The sequence below is a fragment of the Pongo abelii genome, chromosome 9, assembly GCF_028885655.2.
Source record: "Pongo abelii isolate AG06213 chromosome 9, NHGRI_mPonAbe1-v2.0_pri, whole genome shotgun sequence".
Lineage (NCBI taxonomy): Eukaryota > Metazoa > Chordata > Mammalia > Primates > Hominidae > Pongo > Pongo abelii.
The window spans coordinates 40,095,049-40,109,154 of record NC_071994.2 but is presented as its reverse complement, the minus strand read 5'-3'; the positions used below and the strand labels follow the sequence as shown (position 1 = coordinate 40,109,154).

General features: G+C 44.2%; 1 long non-coding RNA gene across 2 annotated transcripts in view; it reads right to left on the bottom strand.

The window, feature by feature from the left end:
- LOC103891832 (uncharacterized) overlaps positions 1–14,106 on the bottom strand; it is a 173,254-nt gene that overhangs the window by 157,177 nt on the left and 1,971 nt on the right. Inside the window, exon 1 of one of the 2 annotated variants that reach the window (XR_008511178.1) lies at positions 2,703–2,840. The exons of the other annotated variant lie outside the window; for it this stretch is intronic. This is a non-coding gene — a long non-coding RNA (uncharacterized LOC103891832). Of the gene's footprint in view, positions 1–2,702; positions 2,841–14,106 lie in introns of those variants that run through there. 2 annotated transcript variants of the gene reach the window in all.

Genomic DNA, 14,106 nt, shown 5'->3' with positions numbered 1-14,106 from the left:
TCTTTGAATGAGGATGATGTGAAGCTTGGAAGCTTATGACCAAAAGGGTGGGCCGGGCGTGGTGGCTTATGCCTGTAATCCCAGCACTTTGGGAGGCTGAGGCGGGCAGATTACCTGAGGTCAGGAGTTTGAGAGCAGCCTGGTCAACATGGTGAAACCCCGTCTTTACTAAAAATACAAAAATTAGCCAGGCATAGTGGTGTGTGCTTGTAATTCCAGCTATTTGGGAAGCTGAGACAGGAGAATCGCTTGAACCCAGGAGGCAGAGGTTGCAGTGAGCCGAGACCACGCCACTGCACTCCAACCTCGGCAACAAGAGTGAAACTCTGTCTCAAAAACAAAGCAGGGTGAAACATGGCAAAACACACAGAAGAGCCTGAAATATGGATAGCACCATGGATACGTTCCCTTACCCCAATCTGCCTGTGCTGGGCTCCTTGTCACCATGAAAAAATAAACCCTTCCTTGTTGTGCTGGACACTCTAAGGTGGCCCCCATGATCCCCACCTGCTGGTGGTCATGTCTGTATGTGCTCCACTCCCCTTGAATATGGGTAGGGCCTGTGACTTGCTTCTAACCAGTGTGGCAAAGGGGATGGAATGTGACTCTGGTGCTTATGTCATGTTATGCAAAGCTTCTTCTTAGCAGGCTTACTCTCGAGATTCTCCCTGCTGACTTGATGAAGTAAGCAGCCTTGTCAGGAAAGCCTACATGGCAAGGAACTGCAAGTGGCCTCTAGGAACTGTGAGTGGCCTTTAGGAGCTGAAGTTGGCCTGCAAACAGCAAGAAGCCAGGGCACTTAGTCCTACCGCGGCAAGGAAATACCTTCTGCCAACCATCTGAGTGAGTTTGGAAGTGGATTCTTCCCAAGCCAAGCCTCCATATAAGAATGCAGCCCACCTGACACATTCATAACAGCTGGTGAGACCCTGAGCAGAGGACCCAATTAAACCGTGCCTGGACTCTTCGTCCACAGAAACTTCGAGATAATCAATGCATGTTGTGTTAAGCCATGACGTTTGTGATAATTCGTTATGCAGCAATAAATGACTAACACACTCCTTCACACAGCTCTAGTCAGCTTTTCTTTATGTGCAGCCAAACTGATACATAGTTGGCGGATACACAGATGATCATCTAGGGAGACCTCCCAAAATGGGAGGAATGGGAACCGATGCTTAGAGAAGGTAGAAGAGCAGGGATTGTCAGCAACTGAAGAGACAGCTGCAGTCTTAGAGATTTTTCTCCCAAGAGAAAAATTCAGTATTCTCATTCAGAAGGCCTTTAGCTGCTAACTATGTAGATGCTCTCCAAAATACCATAAGTGATTAAGAACTAGGAAAAATAAAGTTTGTTTGATAAACCTTTGGAGTAAGTCTTTCACTGATTAAAGTAGGAGAGTAGCAGTTTCTTTTGATAGTCAAGGCTCTTTGTAAGCAATTGGCTGCCTTCCATTCAATTATCAAGATGTGCCATAATTTACCAAGTCCTTCCTGTAATCGCAGACTACTTGAGATGCCTTCCATCTCTAAGATTCTTTTTCGTTGAGACAGAGTTTCACTCTTGTCGCCTAGGCTGGAATGCAATGGCGTGATCTCGGCTCACGGCAACCCCCACCTCCCAGGTTCAAGCGATTCTCCTGCCTCAGCCTCCCAGGTAGCTGGGATTACAGGCAGCAGCCACCATGCCTGGCTAATTTTTAAAATATCTTTAGTAGAGATGGGGTTTCACCACATTGGCCAGGCTGGTTTTGAACACCTGACCTCAAGTGATCTGCCTGCCTTGGCCTCCCAAAGTGCTGGGGTTATAGGCATGAGCCACTGTGCCCGGCCCCATCTCTAAGATTTTTAGATTTGTTGGAAATAGTTTTGAAATCCGAACATAGCAATACAATACCAGCTGGCGTCTTGTGAGCACTTACTCTGCAAAGTGCTGTGTCAAGCCCTTCACTTGGATTATCTCTTTCATGCTCACATCCATCTTGCAAAGTAGGAATGATTATTACCCCCACAAGATAGAAGAGTATACTGAGACTCAGAAAGGTTCAGCAGCCAGCCAGTAGGGGGCAGGGTTCAAACGCAGGCAGCAGCCTCCATACCCAAGGTGTTCAAACACTAGGTTATTCATTCAGTTGCAAAAGATGGAAAATAGAGAAAAATAGTAATAAAAAGGGGAAGGGAAAATTTTCCTTTACTCCAAACACCTGAGAATAACCACAGATAACTTTCTGATATATTTCCTAACAACACAGAAATTAGACTAAATATACAAATGTGTATCCTGTATCTATTTTTTCAGTTATTGTAATGCTTCCAAGGCTCCTTGTAAGCATTGACCACCTTCTATTCCATTGTCAAGATGTGCCATAATTTGCCAAGACCTTCCCCTAACAACAGACAATTTGAGATGCCTTCCATCTAGGGCTATTACTAATAAAGCTGCACTAAATATCTTTGTGCATAAAGTTTTTTCCACATTTGGAGTTTCCATATGAGGGTAGAATCCCCCAAGTGGTATGATCGAATCAGAAAGGATGAGTACACACTTAAGAGTATTGACACTCCCTGCTCTGTTTGGCTCCAGCTCAACGATGCCACAAGAGGCTTTGGAGACAAGAGAAGGAAGACCTGCATCTCTCAAACAGGAATGGACCCCTCCCATGAACATTCCTGTCTTCAAAAGTGACATGAGGGAATATTTACCTTTAGAAGGCCAGATTTTTATTGTCCTCTGGAATACAGTGCTTCTTCCAGACGCTATAAAATTCAAGCCTAATATTTGGTAAACTTCCCTAGTGTTTGTGTTTCGTAAACTGTCTCCCAGCTGTAGCCTCAGCTCTCTTTATATGTTCCTAAATAAACACCAGGTCCTGCTCACTGCCTTCTGGTCAGAGCAGAACTCTGCTGTCACCCAGCCTCTTGGTTCTCATTGGTTTCCATTATTTTCTAGATGCTCAAAAGGACAAAAGAAGTTTTTAACCCTACAGGCACAAAAATGTGCTTTGTTTTTTAGGGAAAATCAGTGAAACTTAAAAAAAAAAAAAAGTGTATTGTGATGGATAAATGACCCAGGAAAAGCAGTTCTCATTCCATCTGTTGCAGCTCTGTTTTAAATTAGGATGATGGAGTCAGCTATTTGAATGGAAAGGGACCCTGGGGCACCTAATAATGAAAATACCTAGCATTTCCTGAATGTTTACTGTGTGCCATGCACTGGGCTAAGTATTTCACATAGATTGTTTCCTATAACCTCAGCACAACCCTATCAGCTAGATAGACTAATTTTTCCTGTTTTACAGATACTGAAACAAAGAGACGGAGAGATAAATAACATTCCAAGGTCCTACAGCTATTTAGCCCTTTCATTAGAGCCACAATACATCTTAGAGACCAGTGAGGTCTTAACTCTGCTCTAGGGCTTCTAGGACCACTGCAGACACAAGGGCTGTCCAAGAAGGGAAAGTCAAAGAGAAAGGCCTCTACCCATCTTACTTTTCTTTCTCCCTGTGGTAGGCAGAATAATGGCCTCCCAAAGATGTCCATGTTCTAACCTCTAGAATCTGTGATATGTTACCTTACATGGCAAAAGGAACTTTGCAGATATGACTAAGTTCAGGACTGGGAGACAGGGAGATTATCCAGGATTATCCAAGTGGGGCCAATCTAATTACACAGGACCTTGAAAATAAAGAACCTTCCCCAGCTGTGGTCAGAAGGAGCTGTGATTGTGGAAGAATGATTAGAGAGATGCAATGTTGCTAATTTTGATGATGGAGGAAGGGCCATGAGCCCCAAAAGTGGAGTTTCTAGAAACTGGAAAAGGCCAAAAAAAAAAAAAAAAAAGCTGCTACCACAGAACCTCCAGAAAGGAATTCAGTCCTGCCAACATCTTGATTTTAGCCCAGTGAAACCCATCTGACTTCTAACCTGTTGAACTATAAGATGATAATCATGTGTTCTGTTTTGTTTTGTTTTGAGACAGAGTCTTACTCTGTCTCCCAGGCTGGAATGCACTGACACCATCTTGGCTCACTGCAACTTCTGCCTCCTGGGTTCAAGCAATTCTTGTGCCTCAGCCTCCCAAGAAGCTGGGACCACAGGCATGTGCCAACATGCCCGGCTAAGGCTGGTCATGTTGGCCAGGCTGGTCTCAAAGTCCTGGCCACAAGCGATCTGCCTGCCTTGTCCTCCCAAAGTGCTGGGATTACAGGCATGAGCTGGTCCAATCGTGTGTTGTTTTAAACGACTTAATTTGTGGTAATTTGTTATGACAGAAATAGCAACTTAGTATACCCTTGTGTTAGGCAAATCCTCTCCACTATGTTTTTGAGATTGCTTTTCAGTGTGATCATTTATTTGGGAAAGAAAACAAAGGGGACTTTTCCTGTTTTTTTAAAAAAAGTTGAAAACTAATTCCTCTTTTTTCCCCCCAGAAGAATACTGCTTATGCCTAGAGATAGAATGTGCTTTTTCTGTGGTCACACCATGACAGGGCAACAAGCCCAGTGTTTACTCAACTGCAGCCCCACTGAGTGCTCAGGAACCTCCTCCTCTGAGCCAGGGCTACAACTTTGGGCTCTGACGCGTAATCCGGCACTAAGTATTTGATGAAAAGCTTTGTCACTCAGCCATTCAACAAATATCCCCCAGGATGGATCAGACACTATACCACGCATTGGCAATGAAGGGATGAATGCACCTCAGTCCCACCACTGGGAAACTCAGGCACTTACATTACAGTGACTAGAATTATGATATGCAGGGCAGGTTCTGTGGTTTGTTTGACCTCTCCAAACCTCATGATGAAATGTGATCCCCAATGTTGGAAGTGGGGTCTAATGGGAAGTGTTTGGGTCATGGGAACAGATCCCTCTCACTGGCTTGGTCCACTCCTCATGGTAATAAATGAGATCTTGCTTTATTCATTCCCACAAAAGCTGGTTTCTAAAAAAGACCCTGGCACCTGTCACCTCTCTCTCTTGCTTCCTTTCTCGCCATGTGATCTCTGCACAGCCATCTTCCCTTCCATTTCCTCCATGATTGGAAGCTCCCTGAAGCCCTGAGCAGAAGCAGATGCTGGTGCCATGCTTCTTGTACAGCCTGCAGAACCATAAGCCAAATAAACCTCTTTTCTTTGTAAATTACCCAGCCTTGGGTATTCTTTGATAGCAATGCAAGCAGACTAAGATGGCAAGACAGATCATAGACAAAGGCTATCTAGCTCAGTCCTACCTAGCTCATTTCCAGGAAATGACATCTAAAATAAGGCGTGAACGATAAGTGAAAACTGACCAGGCAGAGAAGAAAAGAATATTGTTTTTTGTAGAAGGAATAGCAGTGAGAGAAGAAATGGATAGCTTCCATGAGTCAAGAGAATGGATGAAACACAGGGTTTAAAGAGATGGTGGTCAGGATAGTTGAGATAAAAGAAGGAAACCAGAGTGGGTACAAAGGGCCTTGCTAGCTAAGTTTAAAATTCACTTGAGTTTACTATCCCTGAATGTCCATTACCTGATTACAAGGGGAAGCCATGGAAGGTCTACTCTAAACTGACATAGAGAGATACCAAGCATGGGGCCAGGACAGAATAGGAACACAATAAATACCTGTTGATTCTGAATTCAAGCTGGTGATTCGTATAATCAAGGTGTGTGAAAAGTGCAATGGGAGCAAGGAGGAGGGACGGGCTAGCTCTACCTACAAGGGATGGGAAGATTTACAAGCAGGCAAAGTTGGCTTGGGCCTTAAAGGGTGAGTACGACCATGGGTGTGTTAAGTGACTTGTTATTTTTCTCTGCAATCTTCTATTAGCACACACTGATAGTCTTTGGAGTCCATCACACTCTCAAAGACCTTCATGCCTTGAAAATCCTGCAAATTCACACCTCTATTTCTAGTTTTTTATTTTGTACTAATGATGTGTTGTCATAGTATAACGTTGGACTAGCTTTCCAAAGGCATGTGGTAGAAACTGGCCCCATCCCCAACAACCTTCTTCCTTACCAACAAAGCATCAGTTTTATTCAAGACAGAAAAGTGCTAGCCCTGGGTTGGTGGGGGTTAAATCATGATTGACCTAAGTCAGTCATGACTATTTCATTAACATTTGCTAGACACTCACTTTTCCAAGCTCCCTTGCATCTAAGGGCAGTCATGGGACCCAGTTCTGGTCAATAACATTCTGGTCATTTAGATATGAGTGAATCAGCTGGGAGGGCTTCTGGGATACTTTTGTTTCCTCACTGATAAAATGACATAGTCATTCCAAGAAAAGGATCTTTTGCCACTCCACACTCCCACTCCTTGTCACCTGTCTACTTTTGAATACTGTTGTGATATCTGGAGACACGGCAGCCATCTTGAAACCATGAGACAACAGGCAGAAGAATCAACGACCTACATAAATATGGAGATGAAAAAGTGTCTGTCAACTCTATAATACTGTGGAACTGCTGTTCTCACTTTAGACTACTTACCTCCAGACTTCCTATTATGTGAGATAATCAAACTGATATGGTGTGGGCCACCATCAGTCAGGGTTTTATTACTTATAGCCAAATAGATTTTAAATTATATAGATGTTTCCAGAAAGAGGACTACTTTTCTGCTCACCAGGATTATGAAGCTCTGAGACTATTAATAAAATGGCCAACTAGCCACACAAAGATGCAAGATATTGTTTTCCCAATCCAGAAAGCAGAAAACTTTCTTCCTTTAATCTTCCCTTCCCAATGATGACTCTTTCTTGGCTAGGAGGAGATGTTTCCACTTCAGATTTCATACCTCCAAATATTACCTATTGCTTCATTGCCCTTTATATTTGGCCAGGCCTTTATTCATGGTGGCCATTCTAGAGACCCCAGCTGGTTAGGAAAATCGAACTTGTCAAAAATCAGAGTGAGATTCTCCTTGGCAACCGCAAAGGTAAGCTGTCACCAGCCCTGTCAACAGTCACAGCAGAAAGAGAGCTATTTATTCATCTAAGACCTTCATGAGTCACAGTCTAAACATTCTGCAAACCCTCCCCTGGCAAGTCATACCCTGCCCCAGTCTCTGGGGAGAATGCTTCCCACCCAGAGCCACTTCAACACAACAGACTCTTGGCTTTTGGCTGTCTAATCTTTAGGCTGCACAAGTGGTCGTGTTATTAATGACTCTGAGTCATCATATAGGGTATTTCATCTGGAGTGTGTGTAAAGAGGAGGAAGATGGAGGGCTACTGTAGCCCAGATAAGAAGTGAGGCTTCCCCTTGCTATGCCTCTGCCTCACTGTGTACCCTTCAACATGCAACCCATTTCTTGCATTATAAGGGTTCAAATCTCTCCACTTCTTGGTGAACTCCTTTTTTTTTTTTTTTATGAGATTGAGTTTTGCTCTTGTCACCCAGGCTGGAATGCAGTGGCTTGATCTCGGCTCACTGCAACCTCTACCTCCCAGGTTCAAGAGATTCTCCTGCCTCAGCCTTCCAAGTAGCTGGGATTAAAAGCACCCACCACCAGGCCCGGCTAATTTTTGTATTTTTAGTAGAGACAGGGTTTTGCCATGTTGGTCAGGCTGGTCTTGAACTCCTGACCTCAGGTGATCCACAAGCCTTGGCCTCCCAAAGTTCTGGGATTACAGGCATGAGCCACCGCACCCAGCCGTGACCTCCCCTTTTAATGCCCTCTTGTTTGTCAGTGTTAATCAGCATTCAAAGAACTGAACAATACCCAGATGGGTTTGCACAGTGCTGAGGGTGAGAGAGATGGCAGACAAGGGCTCTGTTTTTTATATATATATATATATTTTTTTTTAATTTTAAGCCTAGGTTTTTAACTATACTTTTTCATTTTTGTTTTAAATTTCTGCTCCATGCTAGTGTATACAGTGAATATGACCATGCCCTTTGAATCTTAAGCCTTGATGGCACCTTTCATGCAAAGCTTGACTTCGTGTATGTAGTTTAGTTGTTACTTCTTTCAGGAAGTCTCCTCTTATTTATTTAAGTGGTGCTCCATTTATGAGTCCCTATAACACCTGCTACTTCCTTAACAAAAGAGCTTATCACACCGGTAATTTGGTCACTCCTATGACTGCAAGGTCTGTAAGGGCAGGGTCTATCTCGTCACCTATGTCAACAACATTCTCTGACACATAGTGGTCACCTCAACTAACATATAGTGAGTGAATGAGTAGATGGGCCACCTTCTACAGCCTTCTACAACTGAGCAAATCCCAAAACTGGCCTTCAGGCCCCCAGACTTGGCCTAAACTTGGTAGAGTAGACGAGGACAGGACTGATCAGAGGGATGTTTCTGATATTCTATCATTCTGTGGTCATGGCAACATCAATACCTTGTGGATATGGACCAAGGCTTATAGTTTTCTGTCCAATAAAAGAGAATCTGGCTGGCCACAGTGGCTCAAACCTATAATCCCAACACTTTGGGAGGCCCAGGCAGGGGGATCACTTGAGCCCAGGAGTTTCAGATCAGCCCAGGTAACGTAGTGAAACCTCATCTCTACTGAAAAAATTGAAAGTTAGTCAGGTGTGTTGGCATGTTCCTGTAGTCCCAGATACTGAGGAGGCTGAGGCAAGAGGATCACTTGAGCCTGGGAGTTCGAGGCTATAGTGAGCTATGATTGCACCACTGCACTCAGCCTGTTCAACAGAGCGAGACCTTGTCTGAAAGAAAAAAAAAAAAGATGGAAAAAATAGGTCTTAATATTATACGTTCGCTGCGGAGATTAAAGGAGATTGCATGCTCACAGTCTGTGGCCCATAGTAAGTGTTCAATACATGCAACTGCTATTATTACAAGCTAAGAAGGGACTAAGAACCAAAATCAATGTTTCTTCCTGTTATAACATAACCCTCCCACCTGAATGTCTGCCCCCTTGTGGTGTTGCCAGGGAATGCTAGGTTTTATCTGGCTATCTTGCAATGCCTAATATGCCACCTAATTTGAAATCACCTGGCACTCCCACACACAATGTACCCTCTTTTCCATAAATCCAGGTTGTACCTATTTACCTGGACGTATCCAGAACTTGCACTGTGACCTTTTCCAGATGCAATCCAGCTTTTAAGATTTTATATGTAATCCCCATCTCTCCCGACCTTACTGGACTTTGCCTCTGGACTCTCTGGAGTATGAGTCCAAGCAGCCCTCATAGACTCTGGCATGGGTTTGTCTGCTGACTCTCCTGGCTCCTCACTTCCTTGATAGGAAGTTCTTGTCATGTCTTCAAGTCCCCCTCAGCTGAGACCACAGCCAACTAGCCAGCTGGCTTCCTGGTTGAACAACCAATCCCCCTGGGTCCAGCACGGAAAGGTACCCAGGAAAAGTGTATGGAATCCAGTGTCCTTATGTTTCCTGTCCATTTCCAGTTCATCACTGGGATGGGGCTGAGACCCTATCCTCAATAAGGCCAAAACCTCCTCGGAAATGGCTATGTGCCTCACACCAAAGGACAAGAAAATTGCCCATTGGTAGACAAATGTGAGTGTGGGAGTGAACCCCAAAAACCTATCAATTACCTTGACCCAAAAAAACGCTATCAATGTAAAATACAGCCCAGAGAATAAACATATCCCAAACCAGTTTCAAAGTGTGATTGACACCAGATAAATTCATTTTGGGGGGACCATGTTAAAAAGGGGAAGGGAGAAACTCTTTGAGCACCATATGCCTGACATGTTCTCACATAATCCACACAACATCCTGTAACCTTGATAGCTCTGTCTTTCAGGTGAGCTGTGAAACTCAGATCAGATTAGTAATTTACCCCAAAAGTTACATATTAAGTGACCAAACATGGATTCAAGCCCATATCTGTCTCCAAGCCCAAGGTCTAAGCACTCTCATTCTCCCATACTAGCCATAAAAAGGTAAAGCTCACCTTCTAGAGATGATTACCCATAACGTCTCCCCTTGGTAGACACTCTATCCTTCTCCTTTCCTCTGCAGACTTTCTGTTGAGATCCTGCCCAGCCAACCAGCCAGCGGGCTTTATTCTTCTTAAGGCCTTTAAGAAGGCCCTCTCTACTTGGAAAGGCAGTAGCATAGAGCACAGTCATCAAATCTGGTTCCAGAGCCAGGTAGCCTAGGTTCAAATCCCAGTGCCACTACTTACCAGCTTTGTGACGTTGGACAAGGTATTTAGAGTGTCTGTGCCTCAGTTTTCTCTTCTGTAAAGTAGGGGCAATAGTAGTAATCTATCTCACGGGTGGTTGTGAAGATTGACTGAGTTCATATGGGGCTGACATATATTAAGTGCTCAATAAGTTTTAGCTACCAGTATTACAAGTGAATTTTATAAAAATTTGACAAGGCGTTTTAAATCTCATTGGGCAGATGAGGGAACTGAGGCAGAGAACAGTTAATATCTTGTCCGTGGTCACACTGCTTATCACAGGGAAAGCCAGGATCAGTTAAAAAGAAAAGGGGGGTCTCCCGATTTCTTACCCAGGGCACTCTGTCCTCCTCTCACTTAACCAAGAGGCAGAAAAAGCAATTTACCTGTTAATGCAATAATCTCCCCTCTCTGAAGTTCTCCCTGTCACAAGAACCACAAAGAAGTCACCACAAACATCCGTTTATTTATAAACCTACAACATTAGCCTCTTCACTTAAAAGCCTCTTGGTAACTTGCTGGTTAAAAGCATTTCAGATTCTGTCAGAGAAACAAGCTCACACTGACATCTTGTCTCCATATGCCTTTGAAAACCTGCTGAGAGTCCCTTAATCCCTCACTGAGGAACGTTCCTCTGCACTCTGTTCTAAGGTTTCCACCGTTGGGTGTGGGTATTTTCTGAAAGCTCTGTCTTTTGAAAAATTCCCATGCTTTGAGTCATGCCAAAATCAGAGGGAAATGAATGCTGCCAAAAGTCCCAACATTTACATAAGCTCTTAATCAGCCCTCTGGTTCATTACAGTGTGACATATCAGTTACACTGCTGTTCAGGCAAAGAAATGGGGTCTTGGAATCTGTGGAGGGCCCTGGAAAATTGTGTTCTCTGAGTGGAAGTGGAGCAGGTTCCAGCTTCTCCCTTTATAAAAGTTCAATCTTGGCTGCATTTGTGTTTACGTATTTAGTAAATATTTATTGGTTTCTTAATATGGGGACCATAATAATTGATGGAGAGACAATAATAAGTAAAAAAGATATGACCCCCGACTTTATGAAGCTTATAGTCCAGATGGACAACAGACACTAATCAAAATAAAGGATACTGTGAGAGTATGTGGTGGGGGACATAAACTTGACCCCATCTGGGGTTCAAGAAAAGCTTCTGCTAGTGAATGATGTTTCACCTGGAATCTGTAGGTTTGGGGAGCAGGAATGTCTAGGCAGTGTAGTACAAAGCGGTGTAGATGAAGTAGAGACAGCAGAGAAAATGAAGATAGACGAAGCCAGTGAGCTAAGTACATCTTTATTTTAGAGCTATGGGAAACCACTGAGAGCCTGTAGCCACCGTGTCTAAGGGCGTCACCATCCTGATTATTATAAAATATTCTCCCTGTATTATGGTTATTTCCCTGTCATCTCCTACCCTGATTGGAATAATAGCTACTATTTTGCTAGCACTATTTTATATATACACATATATATATTTACATTATATGTGTTTTTATATACATAGAGACTATACACACACACACACACACACACACACATACACACACACATATGGTCTCACCAATCCTCGCCCCAACTCTATAAAGAATATACTATCATTATGCCTGTTTTACAGATGAAAAGAAGAAGGCTCAAAGAGGGCAAATAATCTGCCTATGACTACACAGATGAGACAGGTTGGAAGGCAGGTCTCTCTGATTCCAAGGTCCAAGTTTTTAATAAGTCAATACTACAAGTTCCCTGCAGTCAGGAGCTGGGTCTTTCTGATTCTGCTTGGTTTGCTAATGCCTGGCCCACAGGCATTACAGGTGTATGGAACTAACTTCTTGCTTGTCCAAGCCTCCTGTCCCCTACTCCTCACCTAATCATAGGTGACACTTCTAAAGCCCTTACTTACTGTATGCCAGCTATAGTTCTAGTACTTCATGCATATTTGCTCATTTTCATCTTTGCCACAACCTATGAGGTAGATACTATTATTTTCATCCTCTCCATTTTTCAGATAAGAGAACTGAGTTGCAGAAGCATTAATAGCTTCACCAAGGACACACAGTAATAAGCGGCCCAACAAAGATTCTAACCCAGGCCGACTGGATCCAGACCTTGGACTCCTAACAACTAGAGATTATTGTTCCTTCCACAATCCAGCCACATGAACCTCCTTTATGTTTAATGCAAAATATGCATTGTTTTTCACCTCCATCCTTCTCAAATGTCAATGTCTCTTCCTTTGCATTCGCCTACTCCACCTAACCTCACTTTCCCTTGGGCTCCCTCCTATCCATCCTCCAGGACTCTTGGTCAGGGTCAGCTGCCCCTCCTGTGTGTGCTCCCCCGTCACCCTGTGCTTCCCCTTCCCAGCACTCAGCACATAAACTGGGTATTTCAACTACAGGTTCTCTGTCCACCTCCCACCCTTGACTTGAAGCTGCACAGGACAGGGTCCAAGCTACCCAGGCATTTCTATATCTACAATGCCTGCAGCTTGGCAGGGGCTCTATCATTACTGTGAGATGACCAGATACATTTATAGATAAGTGAATAAATATTGAATAGTTTTTGTACCCCAAAGTGGTTAGCACATAGCAGGCCTCATTCAGTGTTGCTGAATGAAGAATCAAGCGTATAATGTTATTCCAGAATTAAACTTTTACTTGTGGTTTTCTTTTTCTCCCTCTTTGTTTTCAAAGCCCAAAGAAAGATGACAGAAGAACAAAGATGAAGGATGAGGCTGCTGGTTTACAGGAAGGGTAAAGGACAACGACTATCCAGATTTTTCTTCCAACTTTAAGAAAAAAAAAAAAAAACTTGAGGTCCTCCTAAACCCCAGGCATTTGAGCAGTCTGAGGGGTAGCCTCCTGGACTCCTTGTCTACCTGTCTCTCCTGAAGCTTGGAGCCTGCAACAGCAGGCCCAGGGGCTCCAATGAGAGTGCTGGAGGCTCTGAAATGGAGCGCGGAAGCTGGCGTGAGCTGTGATTGTTCCTGAGCTGCAAAGACAGTGGCTGTTCTGGGCACTTCAGGAAGTACTTGCTCCAAGAGGCCCTTCCAGCTATTGTTGTTAGGCCTGAGCATGCTGGGCTGGCACCAGGTCAAGCTGCCCTCTCCAGGTCAAGGGTTGGTCCAGGGCACTAGGGGCAGGAAGGTGAAGTGGGGAGGTAGCAGGGGAGGGAAGGATATGCAAACTAGGAAGGAGTCTTGGGCCTGGGCTTCTCTTTTCTTCAGGCCATTAATGCCAGGAGCCACCTGCCTCTAGGTTTCTTTCTGTCTCCTCTGGCCATACACTGCACAGATTCATGATAAACCAGATGCTGCCAGTGATATCTTGGCTTGGTCCACAAGAATTATCAAGTGCCGTGAAAGGAACATGGGTTTTAGAGTCCAAGACTCTGGGCTTGCATGCTGGCTCTGCCCCCAAGTGCGCCCTTGGGCACTTCTGAATCTCCTCTTCCTCTTCCTTTTCCTTTTCCATAAAAAGAAATGATAACCAGCTTGAGAGGTCATGAGGATGAGATAAGCTAAGATTAATGAACTTGTCAGGTATACAATGGCAATGGGAAAATGCTAGCTTCCTCCCTTCTTCTGAGCAGCTGGACAAGGAAGGGGGTGGGCGTCAGGGGGAGCTTGGGCAGCAGATGTCACATTTCGATGTGTTCCTCCCTAGCTCAGGCTGCAAGGCCTGGGCACTGAGCCCGCTCCAGCCTGAATTCTCCCGACAGCTGCTCAGCTTCTCTACTTGTCCTTGCTCATGACTCCTGATTGAACCAAGAAAAGCCTCTGCTTTGCTCTAGTGACCAAAAAAAATAAGAATGATGTAACACGTGTCTCTCAAGGCCACCAGCCACAGACAAAGTCCAGGCTTCCGGATCTGTACCCCAAATCTATACCAGGATTCCAAACCAATCCCCTGCTGTCCTTTGGATTCTGCTAGCTCCTGTGTTAACCCTGTACCTGCAGGCAGCTCTGCCTCCCCCTTGTCTTGTGAC